Source organism: Anastrepha ludens, chromosome 2, assembly GCF_028408465.1.
Source record: "Anastrepha ludens isolate Willacy chromosome 2, idAnaLude1.1, whole genome shotgun sequence".
NCBI lineage: Eukaryota > Metazoa > Arthropoda > Insecta > Diptera > Tephritidae > Anastrepha > Anastrepha ludens.
The window spans coordinates 21,295,260-21,319,685 of NC_071498.1; the positions used below are offsets into that span (position 1 = coordinate 21,295,260).

Sequence of the window (24,426 nt, forward strand, 5' to 3'; positions counted from 1 at the left end):
AATGGAAAACGAAAAAACAAACAAGAAGTACAATTTGGTAGTAGGGAGAATTAAAAGCCACTCACAAATCTCACCGAGAAATAGAAGAGAAAAACAAGCGAAAGTAATAACCCCGAAAATGACAATCCCAATGAAGGAAAGTACTCGCACATACAAACGAACTGGGCAATTGCAAAGGGCAAAAATGGAAAAATATAAGCAAAGTAAGCCTTTAGCCTTTAATGACAACAGCACAAAATGGCAGACTAATCATCTGCAGGAAGTCTCTCTTTCCTAGTTTACATCGAGCCGAAAGGATGCGCCACAAAGCGCGGACTTAAATTTCTAAAATATGCGGAAACGTTTGCAATCCTCAACTGCGCCACTCATCAGGATCTACACAAATTGCGCCTGGGCATATGCTACGATTTTACGCGAATGCTTTCAGTCTCAATATTTTCGTTGCGTTTTTCTGGATCTTTTGCAAAAAGGCCCAAACGACGTATGTTCCAGTAAAGTAACAGTACAGAATGGCAAAGTAAAGCAGTGAAAACTCGTTGAAAAGAAAACAAAAAAAACGGAACACAAAACAACCGGAAGCGTGTTGAAGATTATGCCGCCCATTGTTGACTTTTGTCGAAGTGGGAGAGTTGTTGCTACTGTCTTTTTATTGTTTTGTAATACTGAGTGCTTCCATGTTTATTTTTCTTTAGTGTTTTCCGCGCTGCCTCGCTTTTCTTCTCATTCGTTCAGGCGAAAAAAAAACCAAAAACAAAACAGCACCCAACACATGGAAATCGCTGCTTACAACTCAAGCAACCCGACGACAAATAGAACAACACTAAAGCAACAGCAACCAGCAGGAATGCCAGTATTAACAAAAACAATGCCAATAAGAACAACTGCCAATTGGCAGCTGCCGCTTGTCACAACAACACAACATTGTTAATCGGCACGGCATTATGCCACATAAGCTTGGAATAAGCCAAAAAAAAAGGACCGAATGTAAAGCAGCTGACGGAAAGAAGGATACAAGAAAAGGGATTCAGTGCAGGGATGTACGTACCAGCGTATAAGAAAAAGCAGGAAGTGTGGCCATTGATAGGCAGCGATAGTTGGGTGTGCTTCCTTCGCCTTTTAAGAGGCGGCTTATAGACAAGAAAAAACCAAATAACACAATAATACAAAAACAACTAAGCAGGATTACACGCAGCCGAACAGCGCACTGATGAGCGAGTGCCGCATTTAAAGCCAAAGTCATAACATTGGCAATGACAGCGAGTGGAATGTGGCGGTGGGTGTACGGAGGTCTACTTGAACGCCCTCCGTATGGCGACCCAAAGGCTAGAAAAAGCGCAGAAAAGGAAGAAGAAAAGGTGCATTATTATTTTGCTACAGCTTAATATGTACCGCAATTAGGCAGGCATTTGTTGGCGCGTTGGTTGGGTGGATTATTCAAAGGAAATGCAGGGTTTACGGTGTGAATTAATGAAGAAAAAAGTAAGGAAAGGAGTAGAAAAATGCTTAAATTGAAATGGGTTTATTTTCATTTTCCTTCCGCGCAGCATAACTATGATACATTGGTGGTGTCTCAGTTAGGTTAGGTGAGGATAAATGGTTGCCCAAACTAGGGCCCACTTGGACAAATAACGAAATTCGCTCATGATGATTGTTGCCGATTTAAGCAACCCTTAAAAATTTACGAAATAGAGCAACTCTGCGCGAAATCATTATAACTTAGCTTTACCTTTTTATTTCGCCCATTTCATTTTTATCGGTGCACGCGGACACATATAAGGCCCAATTGAAAGAAATAAAGAATAAGAGAAGAAAACTAAGGTAAATAAAAAAGCGGTGTGTGTGTCAGCTCCGACACGCGACTGGAGTTTACTCCTTAAGAACGATTACCGTGATATTTAAAAATATTTTTAATATGCAAAAGGAGTAAATGAAGACCTTTTCTATATTACTGGAAAAATATAAATTTATTTATTCTATTCGCTATAGTAAGCCAGGTAGTGTGAATATAATTGGTTTATAATTGACGAAAGAAAGCTTCTCACAATCCTTCAATTTTTTCTCTATTTCACCATTCTCTATTTCAGACGTAGAGCCATCAATGTATTCAAACAAATGTCTAAGCGGTGGTTCATTGGCGTGTAATTGGCAGATGAACCATTGTAAGGGGTTTTGAAGACAATCTCCTCCAAAGGTTCAGACGATATCACTGGTATATGTAGGTTCTCAACGAACGCACAAGTATTAGATAGGAAACGGAAATAAGCACCAAAATGTGGGCAGTGTTATTTCTGACTAGAAATTAGCAACCACAAGGAAATATATATTTCCTACAAGTATGCACCAACAACCAAGCGCTACAAGGTAGGCAGTGCTATTTCTCACTAGAATATAGAAAAAGGGCAATGCGTCACTTCCGTCAGCGATTCACACGATTTTACTACCCATATTTTTTTCATACCGTGGGCCTTATATATCGTTTCTTAAGGAGTAAACTCCAAAAACTGAAATATAATTAAATTATGAATTGTAAAAATATGTAAAAACTAAAAGTAATAGGACTATGAATAAGTTCGTGCGGTTTTTTTTTCGAAATTTCAAACTTTATTGACGTAAAATGGTTACAAATTTAATATTCAAAATATTGTCCATCGCTTACTACTACTTTTTCCCATCTTTCTGGCAATTCACGGATTCCCTTTGTGAAAAATTCGGTCGGTTTTGCCGCAATCCACGAATCGATCCATTTTTTGACTTCATCGTAATTACGGAAGTGCTGGTCAGCCAGGCCATGTTGCATCGATCGGAAGAGATAGTAATCGGATGGCGCAAGGTCTGGACTATACGGCGGGTGGGGTAGGACATCCCATTTGAGCGTTTCTAAGTATGTTTTGACCACTTGTGCAACATGTGGCCGAGCATTGTCATGTTGCAAAATAACTTTGTCGTGTCTATCGGCGTATTGCGGCCGTTTTTCTCGCAGTGCTCGGCTCAAACGCATCAATTGTCGTCGGTAGACATCCCCCGTAATCGTTTCATTCGGTTTCAGTAGCTCATAATACACAACACCCAGCTGGTCCCACCAGATACACAGCATAACCTTCAGGCCATGAATATTCTGCGCCGACGTCGATGTTGAAGCATGGCCAGGGTATCCATACGTTGCCCGACGTTTTGGATTGTCGTAATGGACCCACTTTTCATCGCCAGTCACAATTCGATGCAAAAAACCCTTTCTTTTGTGCCGTTGAAGCAGTTGTTCGCATGCCATAAAACGGCGTTCAACGTCTCTTGGCTTCAATTCATACGGCACCCAATGGCCTACCTTTCGGATCATTCCCATGGCTTTTAAACGTTTGGAAATGGTTGATTGATCAACTCCCAAAGTTTTTGCAACCTCTTCTTGCGTTTGAGCCGGATCTTGATCGAGCAATTCCTCCAATTCGGTATCCATGAACTTTGGCGGCGCACCCTCGCGTTCTTCGTCTTCCAAGCCAAAATCACCACTTTTAAAGCGTGCAAACCACTTCTGGCACGTTCGCTCAGATAGAGCATGCTCACCATAAACTTCCACCAAGATACGATGACTTTCGGCTGCTTTTTTCTTCATATTAAAATAATGAAGAAGAATTCCCCGCAAAAACACATTATTTGGCACGAAATTCGACATTTTCAAGTGTGGTAAAAATATTGTTGTTTACGCTTCAAATAAAAAACTTATACTGACGTTTGTGCCTTACGATAGTAGCTCTCCAATGAATGTTTGGAAATGTGGATCGATGGAATAATAATCAAGTTACGCCATCTGTTGTAAAACCGCACGAACTTATAAATAGACCTATTATAAAATATATAAATACCTTTATAGGTTTTTTAAAGCATCCATCAAAGAAGCTGTTAAAAATTAAAATCCTCTTTTCTTTACAACAATGATGCCATACAGAGGCAAAACAGAGAGAGAATCCTCACATTTTGCGGGGAAATCGCCTCGAGGGTACCCTGTCTAGCTAGCTCATCAGATGGTTGGATGCAGTCAAGAGGTAAATGCCGCCTGACGGTCAGAGTAAATATTTATCTCCCTTACAGTAATTGCAGAGCTAAGCAACCAACCCACTAATACTTCTTTAATTACGACTACCTCCACTTGGAAAATACTACAATGGTTCAGTAGCCACCAACACTTCCGTCCAACTTCGAGCCCATTCAAACCCCTGTTGTCCCCTGATGCCACATTCAGTTTAGCGTGAACCGCTCGCGTAGCTGTGGTCCAAAGTGTCCCACTGACTCCAATACGAGCGGAACATTGGACCCTCTCCAGCTTCTTAACTGATTCGAACTTTCGAGTGAGTTCCATCAGACAAGAACTCCATGGTTGCCAAGTAGAAATATCGAAAATTTAAAACACTGACACCTCCTCCTTCTCCTTCTGATCCGCTGCTCTCCACAATTCGAGACTAAATCGCGCAGAATTTAAACTCGTAAATTCAGGCAGAAGCTTACTTTAAAGCCATTCAAGCGCTCTGGCCGAATTTTGTATCTCTTTGTTTGTATTGCCTCCACAAATTTTCGATGAGCGTTCTAAAACCATTCCAGTTACGAATTCTGCTTAGCCTTTTCCTATTTCCATGCTTATGTGCATAAAGTAAAAGATTAAAGAAAGTACGGGCTTACTCCAATCCGCTCAATAAAAAACTTTGCTGTTTGCTGTTTCAGATGTTGCGTGCATGAACTTCAATATTTGAAAATATTTTAAAAAGCCTGCTATGTCTTATGGCTTTTGGTGCAACCGCAATATGGTGACTATTTTACAGTTGCGATTCGGATACTCCACGCGTAAATAGTAAGCGCCTTGGAAAGCTTAAGAAGTTGAGAAACAAGTTTTTGAAAAAATTTAAATTATCTGATGCCAAAGTTCATAGAGTTAAATATTTGCGCTTTGCTAAAAAATTTAAATACTTAAGTAAAGTTCTACAGTGTAATTATGTTCGAGGATTTGACGATGAAATTAAAACGAGTCCTAAAGCATTCTGGCGATATGTAAAACCCAGGATTGCTCCTCTAGTATTCAATGTGTTCTTCAATGGAAACTATTACTGGTATTTTCAGGGGAGTCCCAAAATTCGAAGCTCTTCCTAATACACGAAGAAACTCTGCAAATTTGAATTGTCGAGAGTTTCACCATAAGAGTTCGAATTACCGCGTCGTAGCAATGACTTTTTCGTTCGAACTACCGAGTGCATAAAAATGTATGGACGTAATTGGAAATATAAAGAGATTTTGTAGGGGACTTGTGATAACTTTGAATTAATGTGAGGTTCGAAAAATCGCGTGGGAAATAAATTACCATTCGTGGGCCAAAACGGGAAACACCTGCTTGAAGGCGTAAGTAGTTGCAACCTATACATAATTAAGCTAGAATAGACGGGCTAACAAGCTGCCTATTTGAATATAAAAAAAATGAGAAAGCAGCTCCACAATACAAAACGTATCATAATTATAGCAGCGGGAATTATTTATAGGTTTTTTATTTAATTCTTTACATTTTCTTATTTACGTTAAAGTTAAAGAAACTGATGAACTTTTTTTTTTAGAATTTCTAGAACAATTTCGCGTTTGAAGGAGCTGAAAAATTGTGTCGATGTTTGAAAAAATTTTAAAACTGGACTTTTTGCAAAATTATATCTTCACGAGGAGGCTCAAACATTTTTCTTTGTTTATCTAAACCTGCGGAATATTAAAGCTAAGACGAGAAGCAAAACCTTTTTAATAAGCTAAAATCATTTTAAGCCTAACTTAAAACCAAAACTTAACACTACTACCTAGAAAGAGGTATTCAAAACCGTACATTTTTTGTCAACGATTTTCCGGAACTATTTTTGCTTTTGCTTTTCCACATCCTTGAACTAACTAGAAACGCATGAACTTTTCTTTCTTTCTTTATTCTTTGCGATAAGCACTTCAGGATTTTACATTTGTCAGTTGCGTTTTATTAGTGTCTGTAAGTATTACAATAGTATTTTTATATGTACAGTTAGCGGAAAAAGGTTTTCTATTTAATTTTTAATTCTTTTTGACAATTTTTTCGGAACTAAAACAAAATTGATTTTTTCTTAAAAAAAAACAAAAAGGTGGAAAAAACCTCCAAAATATTAATTATAGCAAAGGTAGTTGTTGATACGTTTAGAAATATTATTATTATTTTTTTTAATATTATTTATTCTACTACAAGCTTTCAACTTTGTACGAAATTAAAAAACATAATTCAAAAAATTCTCATAATTAAATTTTTTTGTTTTCAGAAATGCCAGAAAAATGTCAAGCGCAAGTCAGATTAAATTTTAGTATTGTATAATAAAGTGCAAGTTTCAAGTATCTCAAAAATTGTGTTCCGTTCACTAAATGGAGAAAAGATGTGATAATAGTTTTAATTCAATCAGTAGTTAAAGTGCAATGAGCAGAAGTGTGATGACTTTTTTATTATTTTTTATTGTTTTTGACGTGATAACGTCTTATAATTCGATTTAGCCGGCTGCACGCACGAAAAAATGTGTCGTTACCTCGCTCATTAGTGTTACCTTGCTCATTTGTCGTTACCTTGCTCATTGCCGTTACCTTGAATGAACTGCAAGCGAAAGCGCGGAACGAACAAAGCAAACGAACGGCAACGTTCGACATCTTGCTCTCTCCTACTTAAGTGAGCGTATATATGTATGTATATGCGCATATGTACATATATAAATTCACGTCTTTGTATTTGGATATGCCTTCTTATTGATTATTATTAATTTGATTTACCTGAAGAATTTAAAATAAAACCAAGTTTGTTAATAATACCTGTTGTTTTAATGTTATTATTATTAATTTTTTTATTATATATGAAGGAAAAAATGTATGGTAATATTTACCACATACCTTATAAGATATGTTGTATACTAATATATGTATATAAACATGCATATACATATACAATTTCGCGCAATTTTCAAAAAACAATAAATCTATATGTAAAGATGCATACAAATCATATGGACATATCAAATATATGAATCTATTCCGTACGCAAGCAAATGTAAGCTAATGTGCTTGAACTGCAAGCGAGAGCGCGGAACGAACGACATAGAGCACAATCGGCCCCCGCGTTCGGCAGCGTTCGACATCTGGCTCTGTCCTACTTGACTGAGCATATATATGTATGTATATGTATGTATATGCGCATTTGTATATAAATTCACATACTTGTATTTGCATATGCCTTCTTCCTGTGTGCATGGTAATGAACCATTTCTCTGTTGAGAATAGGACGATGATAGAAAAAGTAGGAAATGAAAGGGAGTGTTTTGAGTGTAAAGTGTCTTGAAAAAGGCAAATCGATGATGGTGACTCTTAGTGTTGTTGACTTATTAACGTCTGATGCACAATCGAAATTGAAGATATCTTTCATGAATTTGATAAATGTTTCGTCATTTTTCACGTTTGTGTAAAGGTAACTTGACCTATTCCATTGCAATTCCATTTACCTCCTCCTCTATATCCATACAAAATATCTATCAAACAAATAAAATTAAAATTTTGTTTTGAAAATTGCAACCATTCCATCAATATTTTCTTATGACGTTGTCACGTTAAACTATCGTCAGTAAACCGACTTTATAGACAACCTCTTATTTTTTAAATAAAATCTTTTTCTTTTGTTACAAAATTCTACATAGAAAATCGAAGGCAGTGAAAAATGCACATCCAATTTTTTTAAAGCCAAGCTCACTATATATTTGATAGCAAATAATAAATAAATCATGTAATTCTAAATTTTAAAAGGAAATTAAATTTTTTGGAAAAAGGAAAGGGGAAAAACGATTTGCAAAAATATTTTATTGACAATCAGTTTTTCGATGTTTACCAACCGCACCATTACATTTTAGAAGCCCTCAGTTCCTAGTAACATATCGTTGCACACATGGAGATTACTTCTGTATGGACTTAGTGGGCACCAACCCGGTGGTACTTTATACAATATGAAGCATGTGCTCACCCCGCGGTTTCCTCTGCTTAAATACATGACTGAAAAGCTTAAGTTTATTACTGGATATCAGAGACCACTCACTATTATAAATTCGGGCCAATTAGTGAGTCTTGAGGCAATTAACCGAGCGCGTTAAATCATCGTAACTATCAAGAAAACGGCATTCAATGAATTTTTCGCAGATTTACTATTATGGTTTAGATATAACTGGAACATCCTGAATCCAAATTTTCACATATTCTATTTTAAAACAACATCTAGACGCAACTTTATAAAATCTGATTCAAGTGAGGAGCTGGGAGTGGGGTTGAACAACGAAGACCAAGATGATTCTGGACAATCAGAGCAGTCGTGAAGAAGGTGGTGAAATGATTACTTCGACTTACGCTGCAGTTGCAGCAAAAGGGACCTAAGCTGGTGACTTAAGCTGGAAATAAGATGTTGCGGTTCGTTAATGCTGCCAATGAGTAGCATATCATGCACATTGTTGTTGTTGTTGTTGTAGTTTTTTTTTTTCTTTTTTTTACTTTTAAGACAGGTCTATTTTGTGTCTAGGTCTAGTGTCTAGGTATAACAGCAAACTTTTCATCTCTATGCCTAAGATTTCATTAATTTTCTGTAAGAAGGGCTTGCCGAAGGAGTGAAGTCTTGCTCTAGGTAGACCTGGAAAAGACTTTCTGTCACCCCTTCCGCTTCACAGCTTCTGCAGATGGGATTGAAAGGGCGGTTAAGTCTGGCTGTGAGATCCCCTACTTTCCAGTGACTTGGTGGGGTTGCAGTTATTCGTGAATTGTTTGCCCGAAAGCATCCTAACAGATGACTCGTCCTCTGAATGTTGTACGACGGTCATGTTTTTCTTGTAGTACTACACGTATTTATTTGCTTCTACCTACTTTCGGGTAAAGCAGAATACTGCTAACTCTTTTTAAGGCAGAGGCGATATATTTACCACCAACAAAAACTTTGTTTATCTTTTTATGTAAGTTATCAAAGGAGTCCTAATTTGTTGCACTGGCAACTACTAAGAAGGTCTGGTTTATTATTATTAAAAAAAAATGACGTTTGTGTGACATATTTTTTCTTGGCGCCACTAGCTGTCAAAAATTGCGGTAATTTTGAAAGAAAATTTGTTACTCCGTGAATCTTCATATTTTTTATTTGAAAGGAGGTAAGAAACTGTTTTTTTATTATGTATTTATGTTTATTCTACAAGTTGTTTGCTATACCTTACAAGTTACTATCGTATTTAGATGTGAGAAGACTTTTTACTCGGTGGGAAAAATATTCCCGCTGCCCGTGGCGTGTTATGTACATTTGTTGAACTAGTTCCTTCCTTTCTCAGATTTTCATGAAAAATGCCGCGCTATTTGAATGAAAATGATATTGAGCAGATGTTGGACATGCCCGATGATGGCTCAGAAGACGGATTTGAGTCTGATGAGGCAGAAGAGTTCAACGTGAATACAATACAACGGTTACTTCAAGCACCTGATGATTCAAGTGACCTTTTACAAAATTCTCCCAGTCATTTGAATTCTACACCTAACAGTTGTTCCGAGTGAGGTACATTTACAATAGCACTATGTTCACAATTAGATAATTCGCAGCCAGAAGAGCCTTTGATAGTACAGTCATCATCACCCTTAGAACAAGAATTGACTGATGAATCTGAATGTGAGTCATGAGGGAAGGTTTTCTGGACATCCAGGCCAGATCCCGATGAATTTGATAAGGTGACAATAAAACCTCGGTATTTATTGAATAGGAGAGCACGTCCAGTAGCGTATTTCGATTTGATTGTTACTCAGACAAACTTGTATGCGGAGCGGCAAAATATAAAAAATTGGCAGCCTGTTGACACACAGGAAATTAGTGCTTTTTTAGGCATTCTCATTATAATGGGTTATCATATTCTTCCACATATCGATTTATATTGGTCATCGGATCCTGGATTTCATGTGAATGAAATAGCTGAAGTTATGCCAGTAAAACGCTTCAAGAAAATTTTAGAGACTTTGCATTTGAACGATAATAGTCAACAACCAAGTAGAGGAGATGTAAATTTTGATAAATTGTATAAAATTCGTTCTCTTATATCTTTACTTAGTCAATCATTTCAAAACAATGCCTTCAATTCCTCTTCCCAAAGTATCGATGAGAGCATGATACTATTCAAAGGAAGGTCCAGTTTGAAGCAGTACATGCCGCTAAAGCCCATAAAAAGGGGCTATTATAAAGTGTGGTGCTGTTGTGATAGTAGCACAGGGTACTTGTATAACTATGAAATTTATACAGGTAAAACAGGACAAGGAACAGAAGACGGTCTAGGGGCTAATGTCGTAAAGAAATTGTCAAGTAAATTAGCACAAGGAGATTTCAAGTCTCATGTTACATTCGATAACTTTTTTTGCGATTTTTCTCTCATGCAGTACTTGTATGAAAAAAATATTTATGCCACTGGAACAGTAAGAAGAAATAGAGCAATTTTACCTAACATAATAAAAAATAACACAAAAAGAAACGGCAGAAACCAAAGCCTAAAGTTGAAAAAAGGTGAATTCAAGTGGAGAACTAAACAAGATGTAGCATTTACTGTGTGGCAAGATACTAAAGAGGTTTTATTGTTGACAACTGCATTTCATCCTAAAGTGGAAGTAACAACGGTACAAAGAACGCAAAAAAGTGGCACCAGGGAAGCTGTAAGTTATCCTATGGTTGTGAAAGAATACACCAAAAGAATGGGCGGTGTCGACCGTTTTGACCAAGTGAAGGGGACGTAAGCTGTCGGAAGGAGAAGTAAACGCTGGTGATTGCGGATATTCTACTTCTTGGTGGACGCAAGTTTGACAAACTCTTTCATTTTATATTCCCTAACGTCAAGAGCAGAACAGCTTACCAACTTAGAATTTCGGGTGGCTGTTGCCAGAGGATTGATTAGTGGCTATAGCAGCAGAAATAGAAGATCAAGCTTGCCTACCTATATCTGCAAGAAATCACGCATAGCATGCCCAGAGGTATATCAAAAAACTGTAAATGCTGTACCTGAAGGACTGCGGTTTGTAAACGTAGGTGACCATATGCCAGCAGAGTTGGAGACTTACCGACGCTGTAAATTGTGCAGCACAAAGGTCAAAGATAAGCGTAGCAAATTAAAATGCAGCAAGTGTAATGCCCCTCTTTGCATCACGCCTTGTATTGCACAATTTCATAGAAAATAATGTCTCAAATTCAGCTTGCATGTGGCTCTGTTGACGGGCAGTGGGAATATTTTTACCACCTATTTTTCCAAAACTTCCGAAATAATTAGTGTTTTTCTTTTAAGTTTATTTTTGTTATATAAATGAAAACATGCCAAAAATGTAAGCGCAAGTTATTTTATTACTCTGAATCCTTCTGCCTTATAAAGGGCTAAGCAATGGATGTTTTTGTTGTGTTAAGAGGGGTAGCGACCGCCACCGCCTCTGTTATGTCTAGTGCCGAACCTTTTCTTGCTAGCTCATCTGCCATCTCATTACCTTCTATTTTCTACGACCGGGAACCCATATCAGAGTAATTCCAAGCCAATGACTAAGCGATTTTAGTTCCTTTCTACACAGTAAAACTAACTGAGAGGCAATGGAATTGGAATCTGAGGCCTTAAAAGCTGCTTGACTGTCTGAAAAGATAGCTACTCTTGCACCAATTTCTTTGTAGTATTTTAATGATTTGTATGCTTCTCTGATTGCTCGTAGTTCTGCCTGGAACACGCTGGCATAGTCAGGATGGCGGATTGATTGGGATATGCTGAGCGGCTCCGGACAAAGGTCAGCCTCAACACCACAGTTGATCTTAGAACCATCCGTGTAGATTTCAATATCGAATGTACCAATAACTTTTCCTCCATTCGGCTCTCGGTGGAAAATGTACTGTAAAGTCTTTCTTGAAGTTAAGGTAGGCGACTGTGTATTCTGACTTGTTTTTGAGCAGTGGGGGTCCCTGTAGGATGATCTTGTTGTCCAGCTTCCAATGTCTCTGAGTCTCACCGCGTTGCAAGTAGCGATTGTTTTTATACGTAAGTCTAATGTTAATAGATGAGTTAGTATATTAAGCACTTCAGTAGGATTGGTGCTAAGTGCTCGCTATTCTTTGCATCATGTTCAGCTTGGTTTGGTGGCATTTCTTTTCTATTGCGGACCATCGGACTAGTGCCGCATACGTTAGCATTGGCCTTACAATGGCTGTGTAGGACCAATTGGATAGTTTTTGTTGGATACCCACTTTTTTACCCAATATTCTCTTACACGTGTAAAGTGCTATATTCGCTTTCTTTACCCTGTAATCTACGTTAGACCTCCAGCTGAGTTTGGGATCTAAGATGACACCTAAGTATTTTGCGTGTTGGGTTAGCATAAGACTAACGCCGTTTAATTTTGGGAGATTAAAGTTTCTCAAGCTCAAGCTTATAAAAGAAGTGACCCAAAGGTTTTGGACATATTATATAAATCAAAGTGACTATCCCAACAGCACTGGCTATTGTCTGGGTATATGCACCCTTGTAGTGCTCATAAAGCGCCGAAATACTTCATTCTAAACTAAAAAGACTGGGCGTTAATAACTCAATTCCGTTTAGAAAGATAATTATTTTGAGGGTAGGTTCTTGCTTAGAGATTTATTTTTCGCAAGACACCAACTCTGTCTGCACTGCTGAGAATAGAACGCGCAGTGAAATGACTTTTCGAACATTTATGCTATCATTATTTGTAAACTCTTTTCTTTCGCCTGCCCTCTTCAACTGAGATATTATCGCACACATACCAATAAACATATGAAATTAAGTTTCTATAAATTCACGAGAGCATTCGCGACCATTTCCTGTGCATCGTAAAAGGCTTCTACATAAAAACAAAAACAAACGACCCAAACTTAATACAACAAAACTTAGTCGCCGCCCGCTCATTAAATCATTCATTCGAATTTCTTTTACACATTTCGCCAGCGAAAATGAGCTCAAATAATGAGGATGATTATGAGAATGACGAAACGGTGCTTATGGGCGCTGAAATGAAATTAAACGAAATTAGAGCACATGCGCCACCATTGAAGGGTTAAACGCGAGTCGTTAAGAAAACAAATTGCAAGCAAACCACTCACACAGCCACACAGCGCCAAACAAACAGTCGGTGCAAATTGTAAACGCCCATACCTCATGTGGTAACAAATGTAGCAGAATTGCACTAACTAAGCCAATTTGTTATGAGGCTGTGTGAAATAGCAATGCAAAAAATTTAGTTTTGCCATCGAAGGAAAAATGCAGGGGCAGCATACGAAATATGAAAAGCGTAGCTATTCAAAAGGCTTTCCACCAACTCGAGCTTCTAATGAGAAATTATGACATGGCCATTAGGTTTTCGCGCAATTTGCGAAATTGCGAAATGTTTAAAGCATTACAGCTGTCAATAGGCAGGAAAAAATATTCAAGATTCATTACGCTGCTGATTTGTATGCGCTGCTGAAAGCCAACAAAGCACTTAGAGGATTCTTGAAAAGGCATTGAAAACGCCACTTTTGAGATGCGCCGCTTTTTCTATAATGAAAACAGGCCATAAGAAATGAAGAAGTGGCAAAAGTAACTGGAAAATATGGGAAGTTATGGAAGTAACAAATTCGTGGTGTTCTTATGAAGGAAGCAGAAAAATGGCTCCAAAAAGAAAATGCCGAGTAGGGGCGGCTTAATGAAAGTGGGAATAAACAAAGGCAATTTAGTGCTGGAATTTCAAAGATGAAGAATGAAATGAATACATACTTACACATGCAAGTAAGTAAGTAATTGCACAAGGATGTATAGAAGGTAAGCCTGGTGGGTAAGTAGCATTGATAAAAATGGCGGTATGCTTTCAGTAAGTTCGATTGGAAAGGGGCACGAACGGCATTGATGTGTTTTGTAAGAAAAGTTTGAAGTAAGTAAGTGAAATGGTTGTGCACGCGTATACACACTTGTGTGCATAACAACAGTAGCGCGATATATCGCAAAATTTAAACTATTGTAGTTTTTTTTTTATTTTTTTCACATTTATAAAAATATGGTTTATACTACAACAAAAGGAATATAACTTAAAATTTAAAATTTTTTTATTTCTATTGAAATTTTAAGCTTTGCACAAAATTTAAAAGAATCAACAAATTTCAAACTTTTTTATAAGAATTTTTAGGAAAATTTAGATTTTAAGAATGAAACTGTGTGACTATTTATTCAGGCTAAAATACCAAAAAACTAAATTTCCCATTGGCTTATTTCCAATTTCCCTTCTAAGTAATTCTTTGATTGAGCAAAATGAAGTGCAAAACATGAAAATTAAGAAAGATAATTTTTTATTTGTTTTTCCTTGTTCACTCCTCTCGGGAGCATAGGCCCTCGACAAGACTCAGTCTTGCGTTGGTTTCGTTAATCTGTTTTTGATTTCTGACAGCCTGCCGCTACCAGTCCTAAGTAGTGGGAATGCCCACCTGTCGTTGCTTAGGAACAACGCCTTCTTACTGCTTGGAACGCCATCTGTGTCTCACATTTTTCTGGCAGAAGGATCGCACAGATGGTTGAGGACTTCGCTAAATTTGGTATGTCTGCGCTATTATCCCAATTGCCCGCTTCCTCTTGCTGGCGCCACTGATGAAATGTGTAATTGTGCTTTTTTGTTTTTTTTTTTTTGTTTTGCCTGTTTTAGCAGCCACAATGCAAATAATGCGCAGACTATTGTGCCGGATTAAGGATGGCAAGGAAAGAAAAAACAGAAGGATATAATCCAAAAAAATTTACTAATATTTTTACGACTCTGCTGATCTTTTTTGCTAAGTTTTTGTGGGTTCTTTAGGGGATTTCTCGACACTGTTGCTTCTTCCAGAAGGTGCTCAAGTTAGCAACCGTTTCTATAAATTGAGAGATCGAGCCGGACACTCTTATTACTTTGTCCCAATTCCCCAAAAATCACTCTGCTCTCCTGCTTTTGAACTTGGTATCTTTGTGCTTCGCCTTTTCTTGATAACCGCCTAAGCGATTTTGGTCAAGTTTAATAACGCGAGAAACTCGTTTCTCCCTAGTGCTTACCGACGCTAATTGGATGCCAGAAAGAGGCCTTTTCTTCGCTACTTCCACCAGCTGGTATCATATCGAAAACTTTCACAGCCAGCCCGTTTGAATCTAACCAATCGGTACAACTTTTGTCCGACTTTTTAAGAGGGATGAATTTAAGATAGAGGGATGATCTCTCTTAAAAGTTCGGCCGAAAACTTGTATCGGTTGGCTAGATTAAAACGGTCTGGTTTGTTATTTTTAACAGATGCAGCAACTTACATTGGTGAAAACTGAAAGAGCCATAAGGGGTTTTTACCGCAAATTGCTTCACGTGACATGTCTTTCCCATGCTCTTCATGGGTTTTGTGAAAAACTACGGAAATCTAATCTTAAAGTTTAATTGCTAACATAAAAAAAAGTGTTCCTTCAGTCTCCATAACGCACTACAATTTTTGGACATGGCAAATCAGAACCCATAACAACACAGTGGGGAAAAAGCAATTGGATATTGTGCTAAATATTTTGAAAAAATATAAATAAGGAAGATTTAAAAAGACTCTCAACTTATCAAAAATACGAAAGTGTTATTGGAAGATGCTGGTGTGCGGCAAGAAATAATTTTTATAAACGCTAATTTCTGTTTTCTGGTGGATTCTATAAAAAGCGGAAAAGCGCCTTACAGCTTATGGCAGATATTGACAGATTGACAGAGTTGAATGTGTGAAAGTAGAAGAAACCCAAAGGCTGCGTTAAAATAAAAAGTCTTTATACCCAATTTGCTGGAAAAACCACTGCTTGCCAAAATTCCACATTCCTCGCAAAAAGTAAGGAGAATTTGGTTGTAAAATGAAAAATCTTTATTTATTCTTGTAAATCAATTTCATCCCCTTCAAAATAACCCCCTCTCGATGAAATACACTTATGCCAACGATTTTCCCAATCCCCGAAACATGCCAAATAGTCCATTTCCGGTATAGCCATCAGCACCTTCTTCGATTGAGCTTTTATCTCCTCAATCGACTCGAAACGCGTTCCCCGGAGTGGTCTCTTGAGTTTTGGGAATAGCCAGGAGTCACACGGAGCCAAATCAGGCGAATACGGTGGTTGCGGAACGATATGCGTGGAATTTTTGGCGAAATGGGCACGAAGAACGAGTGCAGTGTGAGACGGTGCATTATCGTGATGCAAAAACGAAGAGTTGTTGGCCCATAATTCTGGTCTTTTTAGACGAATTGCTTCACGTAAACGACGCATAACGCTCAAATAATATTCCTTATTAATAGTTTGGCCAGGTGGAAGGAATTCATAGTGCACCACACCACGAAAATCGAAAAAAACATTGTCATCATGACCTTTATTTTTGAACGACTTTGACGTGCTCTTTGCGGTCTGGCCTCGCCTTTATACAATTGGTCGGTTGTTTCAGGGCCGTAAGCATAAATCCAAGTCTCATCTCCCGTAATGATGCATTTGAGCTTGTCCTGATAGTCTGAAAGCATTGTTTCACACTCATCAACCCGACGACTTTTTTCCAAGAAATTGAGAGTTTTCGGTACCTAATGAGATTTGACTTTTCGTAGGCCCAAATGGTCTTTCAAAATGGTTTTCACAGATCCTTCTGATATTCCGATCATATCGATTTTTGAGCTCTAACTCCTTCACTTTATTGACGTGTTGGTCATCTGTTGACGTCGATGGTCGTCCGGAGCGCTCCAAGTCATCAACACGTTCTCGACCCTCTTTGAAGTCTTTGTACCACTTATAAACATTTTTCTGCGACATGGTCGAATCACCAAATGCCTTCTGCAACATGCTAAACGTTTCCGCAGCTGAAATTTCATTCCGCAAACAAAATTTGATGGCACCTCTGCTCAATCAAATCAGACATTGTAAAAATCGAAAAATGCACTCTTGGCCGTTTGGTAAACACAAGCGTAAATATATTCCTGATAATGACATTCACATGGAAGTTGGCCCAGATGTTATTAACAGTGCTGCCAACTCATGAAAAAAATAACTAGAGCGAAATTTTAATACCGCGAAGTTTCACAAATAAATTCACCTTACTTTTTGCCCACAGTACAATTTTCGATGTGTTGGCCTACAAATATGCGCCTGTTACGGCCGTTGTTATGGACGTTAAAAGTATATTTTCGATGTTCAAGAGTATTTACCATACGTATTTACCGTAGGCATGGATTTTTGTTCGAAAATTTAGCAAAATATTAACAAAATTACTACATTTCTTTACTGAATAACCGAATTATTATTTTTTCTTAACTTTTAACAAACAATTTATGCACCTTTCGTTTTTATGTTGTAAGAATATGAACTGAAGTAAAATATATAAACAATTTTTTTACAAAAAAATTTTTTAAAGCTAATTTATAGTGGAATTTGTGCAGTTTAAGAGCAATTTTTTGGCGCCAAAAATGCGTTATTTATACTAAATTTTCGGTTGCTCTATTTATTATTAACGAAGTGCAGTCAAAAACATTGAAAATTCTATAGGAAAACTCATAACCATGAAACTCTCAACAAAAGGAAATATTGAGTAAATTCTCGATCTCAACATTTTGTTGTTGTAATTAAAATATCAATACAGCAGAAAGTTGGAACAACATTTATAAACGGACCGAACATTCAAGTGAATTAGGCTAATAGCTGGGTAGCACAGTTTCATTTTGTTTGAAAAAAAGAAAAAAACAAAAACAACAACATGAACATACATATCTCATCTTACTCAAGACTGATTTGATTCAAGAGATTTTCCAGCGAAATGCACAATTTTCTGCTTAATGGCATATTTATGCAAGGTGGCGCAAAATTAATCATCCATTTTCGTTGCTAAAAAAAATTTTACTAAATACAAAAATTTATTTGGAGTGAAAGCAATCGTTATTTTGACCTTTTCGCGATCTATTGCTTGCTCATTTATATGCGGCAAAGGTCTGGTTCACAAGTATCAAATATGACTGACGCACGTCGGCATTTGCAAAAATTAGAAATTTCCCGATAGGGTGATTAATTTTGTGCCACCTTGTATAAGTACGTACGTACGTGCTTTAACGATAGATTCAATTTTAAAGGGGTTTCCAATAATAGGTGTTACAAGTGAATGGATTGCGCTATCGAGAGAAGATTAACGATTTTTTATGGACGGAATTGGATGGTATTAATCTGGACAACGTTTATTTTCAACAAGACGGCGCTACGTGCCACACAAGCAACGAAACCATTGATCTTTTAAGGGAAAAGTTTCCCGCCCGTGTTATCTCTCGAAGAGGTGATCGCAATTGGCGACCGCGATCTTGTGATTTAACACCTTGAGACTTTTTTCGTTGGGGCCACGTGAAATAGAAGGTCTACGCCAACAGTCCAGGGTCGATTCAAGACCTCAAAGATGTAATTGGTGAGGCTATCGAGGACAAAGGACAGCCACTTTGCAATTCGGTTATGGAAAATTTCATGAAAAGGATATTGTCCTGTAAGCGTGGTCGTGCTGGTCATTTGCCTGATGTTATTTTCCACTATTAACGGCATACCTTCCTCTTTATAATAGAATAAAGTGTGTGGATTATAAACGATGACTGTACTGCGTTTGCGTCAACCGCTTTGTGCTGCTGATGAAATTCATCAGAGTTTTTAGTCAACGCGAGCTATATCAGCAGGCGTAGTAAGGAAGTATGAGGCAAGATGCCTGGTTCTTAACCCCGCCAGAGCAGGGCAGCTAAGGAGAAGGTGCTGAGAGGATTCCACCTCATCCTCCATTACATCCAACGCAATAAGGACTCGAGGTAACTCCAAATCTCACAGCTTGCATTTCCCGCGCATAGTGTCCTGCAAGAAAACCACGAGATTCTAGAGCTGATATTTTGTCAACCTCAGAAGCTCGCCCGAGCGCCCCCGATCCACACGTGGCCAAAAGGATTTCGCGACCTTACAAATTTGTGTACTTGCCCAAGGCTTGCTGAGTTGGCGCGAAGCCCATCTTGCCAGGAGCAGACCGCAGGTAGTCAGGGGTATTCCAATTATCTCCCTTCGCGGAGAACTCACCTCACATGTCCCTTGTCTGGCCAGCTCATCCGCTTCGCAGTTTCCCGCAATGTCGCTGTGGCCAGGAACCCAGTTGAGGCTAATGTCAAAGAATTCGGACGCTGTCGAAAATGAGGCCAGGCATTCCCTGACCACTTTCGAATGCACCGCCACTGACCTGAGCGCCCTTATTGCTGTCGGAGTAAATATTTACTTTCTTGACTGTTGGTACGCATGTGAGCAGCGGTAACCTGAACTTGAGTCTGATGGGGAGCTCCTCGCAAAAAACTCCTCCGTCAACCTTCCAACTTCGAACCATCCCTGAACAATTTCACCAGGAGCTGTCCCCAAGTGTAGGCCCCCGTGCACTCTTCCCTTCATGGACTATGAATCGAGAAAGTTCCGGTTGGACTAAGCGAGGGTATACATTGTTCCGTTGACAGGGGAATGAACTAGAAGTTTCTAAGGTGCCCATAAGTGAGGTTGAGCATATAGCCCGAACCCCTCAGTCTGATTGCGGTACGTGCAGCGGCAATTCTGCCTGCGATGTCTACGGGTACCACATTTAGCATTGCGTTGAGCGCTAGAGTAGGAGTCGTTCGAAGCGCCCCACTGATTGCAATAAGTGCCGACCTCTGAGCTCTCTCCAGCTTCTTTATATATTCCGGCATATGTCCGCTGCGACTACAAGTTGATGATCCATTCGCTCAGTACAATTTTTGACAACTTTCTCCAATAAATCAGCTGTAAAGTTATAAAGGGTGGTTAAATTTAAAGGGCCGATGTTGAATGTGAACCATCGTGGTCTTTTTCTTTGGTGTTATTTGAAAGAAAAGGTATACGTCGATAAGCCAGCAACAATTCAAGAGCTAAAGGATGAGATAATTCGGCACATTAACGGCATAGAACCTCAATTATGCCTCAGAGTAATCGAAAACTTGAACCATCGGATGGAGGTGTGCTGCCGAGTCCGCGGCAGCCATTTGACCGATATTTTGTTCCATACGTAATTGAGCCATACCAATATTATCATAATAAAGAGAAATGACAATAATTTCCTAAAAAAATTGTATTTTATTCAAAACCAACATCGGCCTTTGAAACTTAACTACCCTTTAGTTATTTTATTTTTTTAGGTATGCATCCCTTGCCTCTAAATTTATGCATTATTTCCGAAACTAACAGTAATTTTTTAAAATGAAATAAATTTCGTCCATTTTTATTTGCATTTTTATTTTTATTTTTTATTAAAGCCTGTCCCCCCATAGTCCAATTACTCAGCAAAGAAAATCTACATACAAAATACCTGTCTTTATTTGCTACCTGCCTTTATTTGCCACTACTACTACCACAGTTGCTACGTGTACGATTGCAACAACTACAAAACGGCGCACTATTATTACTTTACAACTTCATTTCAGGTTTGTGGCTTACAAAAGAATACCCAAATGAGCGAGAAAATGTTGCAGGAATTAATCTTTTTGGCAACACTTAGTCAAGTGGTTTGCCTCGAAAAACCAACAATTGAAAAATAGTTGCAAACTACATGTAAACTCTCCCGGCGAAAGGTTGCTTCCCCCACTTAACCCGACGCAACTAACTTGAGTGCCACAAATTGGCTTGAAAGGTAAGATTTTCCGGACCGCTTAAGTAATTCTCCTATTACTTGCTACAGCTTTCAATGTATTGTAGAAGGATTTTTGGTGGGCTTAATATTCGTACGAGTACGAGTATATATTTGTGTGTATTTCCGAATTGTTTGTAGTTCAACGTAAGCATAAGCAAGTTGCCGGTGCAGTAGGGAATAAGATTTGCTTTAAAGCCAGCTATTTTACCAGCAGTACGTAAAGCGCCAAAGTAGAAGTACAGGTGGAGGAGAATGCATTTAGACCGGAGTACCCAACTTGGCTTTCAATCTGTTTACATTTTTCGTGCATGTGTATGTGCATGTTCGTGGGTGTGTTTGTGTATTTTTGCATTGTGCTGGCAATACATCATTCATCATAATGCCTCTACAAAAATATTTACTTCTATAGATGCGCCCCTGCGCCTCCTACTCTATGCACTAAGGAATATTTTTGTTTTTCTACTCACCTTTGCGCTTAGAAATTACGCAGGAAGAAAAGTGGAAAGGAATTTCGCTGTTTGCGTTGCTATGCTTTTCGTACGAAAAAGAAAACGCGTATTTAGATTACTTTCAGCTCAATGGGATATGTTGCTGCTCCTCCGCTAGCCTTCTGTTCTACTCCAGTGCTTTGTGTGTGTCTGCTCTGAAAGCGCACTTTTTGTTTTTTTTTTTTTTGTACGCTCTTCACCTTTGTTGCTGATCTTTCATATGCTTTTTGCGTTGTTCATATATTTCGGTGTAAGTTTAGTTTACTTTTTGTGCGTAGCCTCTCGTCGTAATGGATGTATTTGTTTGTTGTTTCCTGAGCTCTCGCCGCTTTAAGGATATGCGGGACTAAAGGTGTGCGAAAATGGAGGTATTGCAATTAGTTTTCTGTTTTTTGGAAGCTGCTATTGCCTCTGTGTTTGTGCCCAATGAAATCTGCAAAGAAAACAAAAGAATTGAGGAATTAGTGCAAAAAATTTATATGATAGGTAAAAGCAGTACGGAAACGTTCGTTACTTAAAAAAGTAAAATACATTTATTTAATAGTTCCTAGCACTGTTTTCCTTTTAAGCACCCGATAAAGAATGCAAATCATGTGGCAGATGAATCACAGGCAGTGCAGGGTGTCAGAAGTCTCCAAAAACGCTTATATGCCACCTTCAGTAGTTTTTTTTAAATTAAAGGCACGGTTTCGATATGAAATCCATTAATCTTCTTTACTACCAAAAACCAATCTAAAATCGAATTAATACATATATAAAATATTTATACACCTTGGATTGCCTAAAACGAATTTTTTTTGATATCTCAGTATGATCACCTTGGGGTGAAAAGTTGTTTTCGCCTTGGATCTAATACAATTTAAAACAAAAACGCTTTAGAAACGCGCTTGGACAGAATGCTTCGAAAATTGGTTCAAACGAATTCAAAAGCGTATTGAGAATCAAAGAGAATATTTTTAAAAATCTATAGTACAAGATATATACGAAGCTACCCTAGTACAACTATAACCTAATTTCTAAATTAAGTTCCAATGCTGATAAGAGGCGTTCATACGCTATTTTTAATGCGTGCAGAAAAAGTTTGTTTATTATGAAGGCAGGGATATTTTTTTTTACTTAATCTATGTAATTTTATTTTAAAATTCTTTTTTACTTTATTTTGTGCTATTGTATTTAATTTAATTTTATTTTATTTTAATTGAATTTATTTTGGAATTTTTTTTTAAATTTGTTTTTATTCAATTTTTTAAATTTATTTTTAATAACTATATTAGTCCTTTTTTCTTCATTTATTTTAAGTACTTATTTCTTATTTTTGTTTGATTTTTATGTACTATATATTTTTTAACTGAGTTAATTCTTTCATAATATTTCCATTTTTTTTTTAATATATTTGGTATTTTTTTTTTATTTATTTCATAGTTTATTTATTTCTTTATTAACTTATGCCATTTTATTTTATATTACTTTTTTAGTTTCAAATTTATTTCTATGCTTTATTTAATTTCAATTAATTTATTTTATTTTATTCGACTAATTATATTACTATTAATTTTTTTCTATGTAATTAAATTTTATTTAATTTTTTCTTTATTTGATTTGATTTGATTTTAATTTTGGTTTAAATTAATTTGGTTGGTTGATTGGTTTAAGGGTGAGCCCGCATCGGAGTGCCACATAGACCGCAAGTTGGGTCCGTTGTGTTGCCCTAGAGCTCATTATATTATATGATTTCCCCACCTAACCGAGATTTTTATTGTAGATTTTGGTCAAAGATATTAATTCGTTTCGAGAATTTAATGAGAGATTCGATTTTCAGGTCCGAGAGTACTGAAAGATTGTCAATTGTTGGAGAGCCTAGAGGAGCGAGTCGACTTCTGGCTAGACCGCGACAACTGCACAGCAAATGTCTGCTCGATACTTCCTCATCTTCGTCCTCGCAGTATCTGCACAGGTCGTTTTGAGGAACCCCGAGCCGACGTGCATGAGTGCCCAAAAGGCAGTGGCCGGTGATAAGAGATATTGTATGCCTTAGTTCGTGTTTCGAAAGACTTTTAAGGGTTTTTGTCTGTTTCAAATTGTAGGATGGCCAGATTTGTCTGGTCGTAACGCAAGTAGTTTCCACTCGCCACCTCCGATCAGCAATGCTGGGAAATTCTCGATCAATGATCATTTTACATGTTGAGAGCGGAATGTGGATTGTGGGCAAGTTATTAACATTTGATTGCGCAGCTCCAGCTCTTGCGAGCTCATCAGATTTGCAGTTACCTTCGAATCCACTGTGACCCGGTATCCAGATAACTTGGACAGAATTCTGAACACTTATTTCGTTAAGAGATAAGAGACAGGATCGAACCACATCTGAGTGGGTATAAGAGAGCTGAGTGCTCAAACGGCCGGTTGGCTGTCAGTGAAAAAGCGGATATCCTCTAGTGATATTCTCTTTTCTAAGAGAGTTTTCGCAGCATACCAAAAAGCGCATACTTCCGCTTGGAATACACTACAGTAGTCGGGTATTCTAAATGATAGATTGATGTGAGGGGAATTGAAAAAGATTCCAAATCCCACTTTACCGTCTTGTTTTGAACCATCTGTATATATAATCAGAGAACCATCGATTTCGGTAAGATTTGTCTTCCATTCTTCCCTAGTTGCGAGTGAACAGGAGAATAGCAAGGGTGGTGATGGAAGACTTACATGATAGTCTATGTCAGAAGAGATAAAAGTGTTCCTGTTCAGTATGGCCGAAAGGCCAAGATACTTTTTCCATTTCGATATGGCATTCATGCGTGTCGCTGCTTTCGCTGCAATCGCTTTGCCAGCCAGATCGATAGGGAACAAGTGAAGCAACGTATTTAGAGCCTTAGTAGGTGTTGTACTTAAGCATCATGTTATCAGGAGGCAGGCTGTTCTTTGGACTAGACCAATTATGGCTACTCTACACCGTTTTTCGAGTGCTGTCCACCATACGACCACACCGTAGAAGAGTATCGGTTTGATGATCGAGGTATGTATCCAATAAATGATCCGAGGTGAAAACCCCCAGGTTTTGCCTATAGCTTTCTTACATTTTTTTATTTTTATTTTTTCATTTTTAGTTTATTCAATTTATTTTATTTCAGTTTGGTTCATTTTATTGCATTTTATACTTTCTTAGTTTTGATTAATTTTCTTTAATTTAATTAAATTTTATTAATTTATTATATAATTTCTG

At 37.7% G+C, this 24,426-nt stretch overlaps 1 protein-coding gene across 1 annotated transcript in view; it reads right to left on the minus strand.

Annotated features, from left to right (window-relative positions):
- Positions 1-21,675, minus strand: part of LOC128864690 (furin-like protease 1) — a 75,784-nt gene extending 54,109 nt beyond the window's left edge. Inside the window, exon 1 of the mRNA XM_054104446.1 lies at positions 21,192-21,675. The gene's annotated coding sequence lies outside the window, so the exon portion shown is untranslated. The remainder of the gene's footprint in view (positions 1-21,191) is intronic.
- Positions 21,676-24,426: the final 2,751 nt, after the last annotated feature.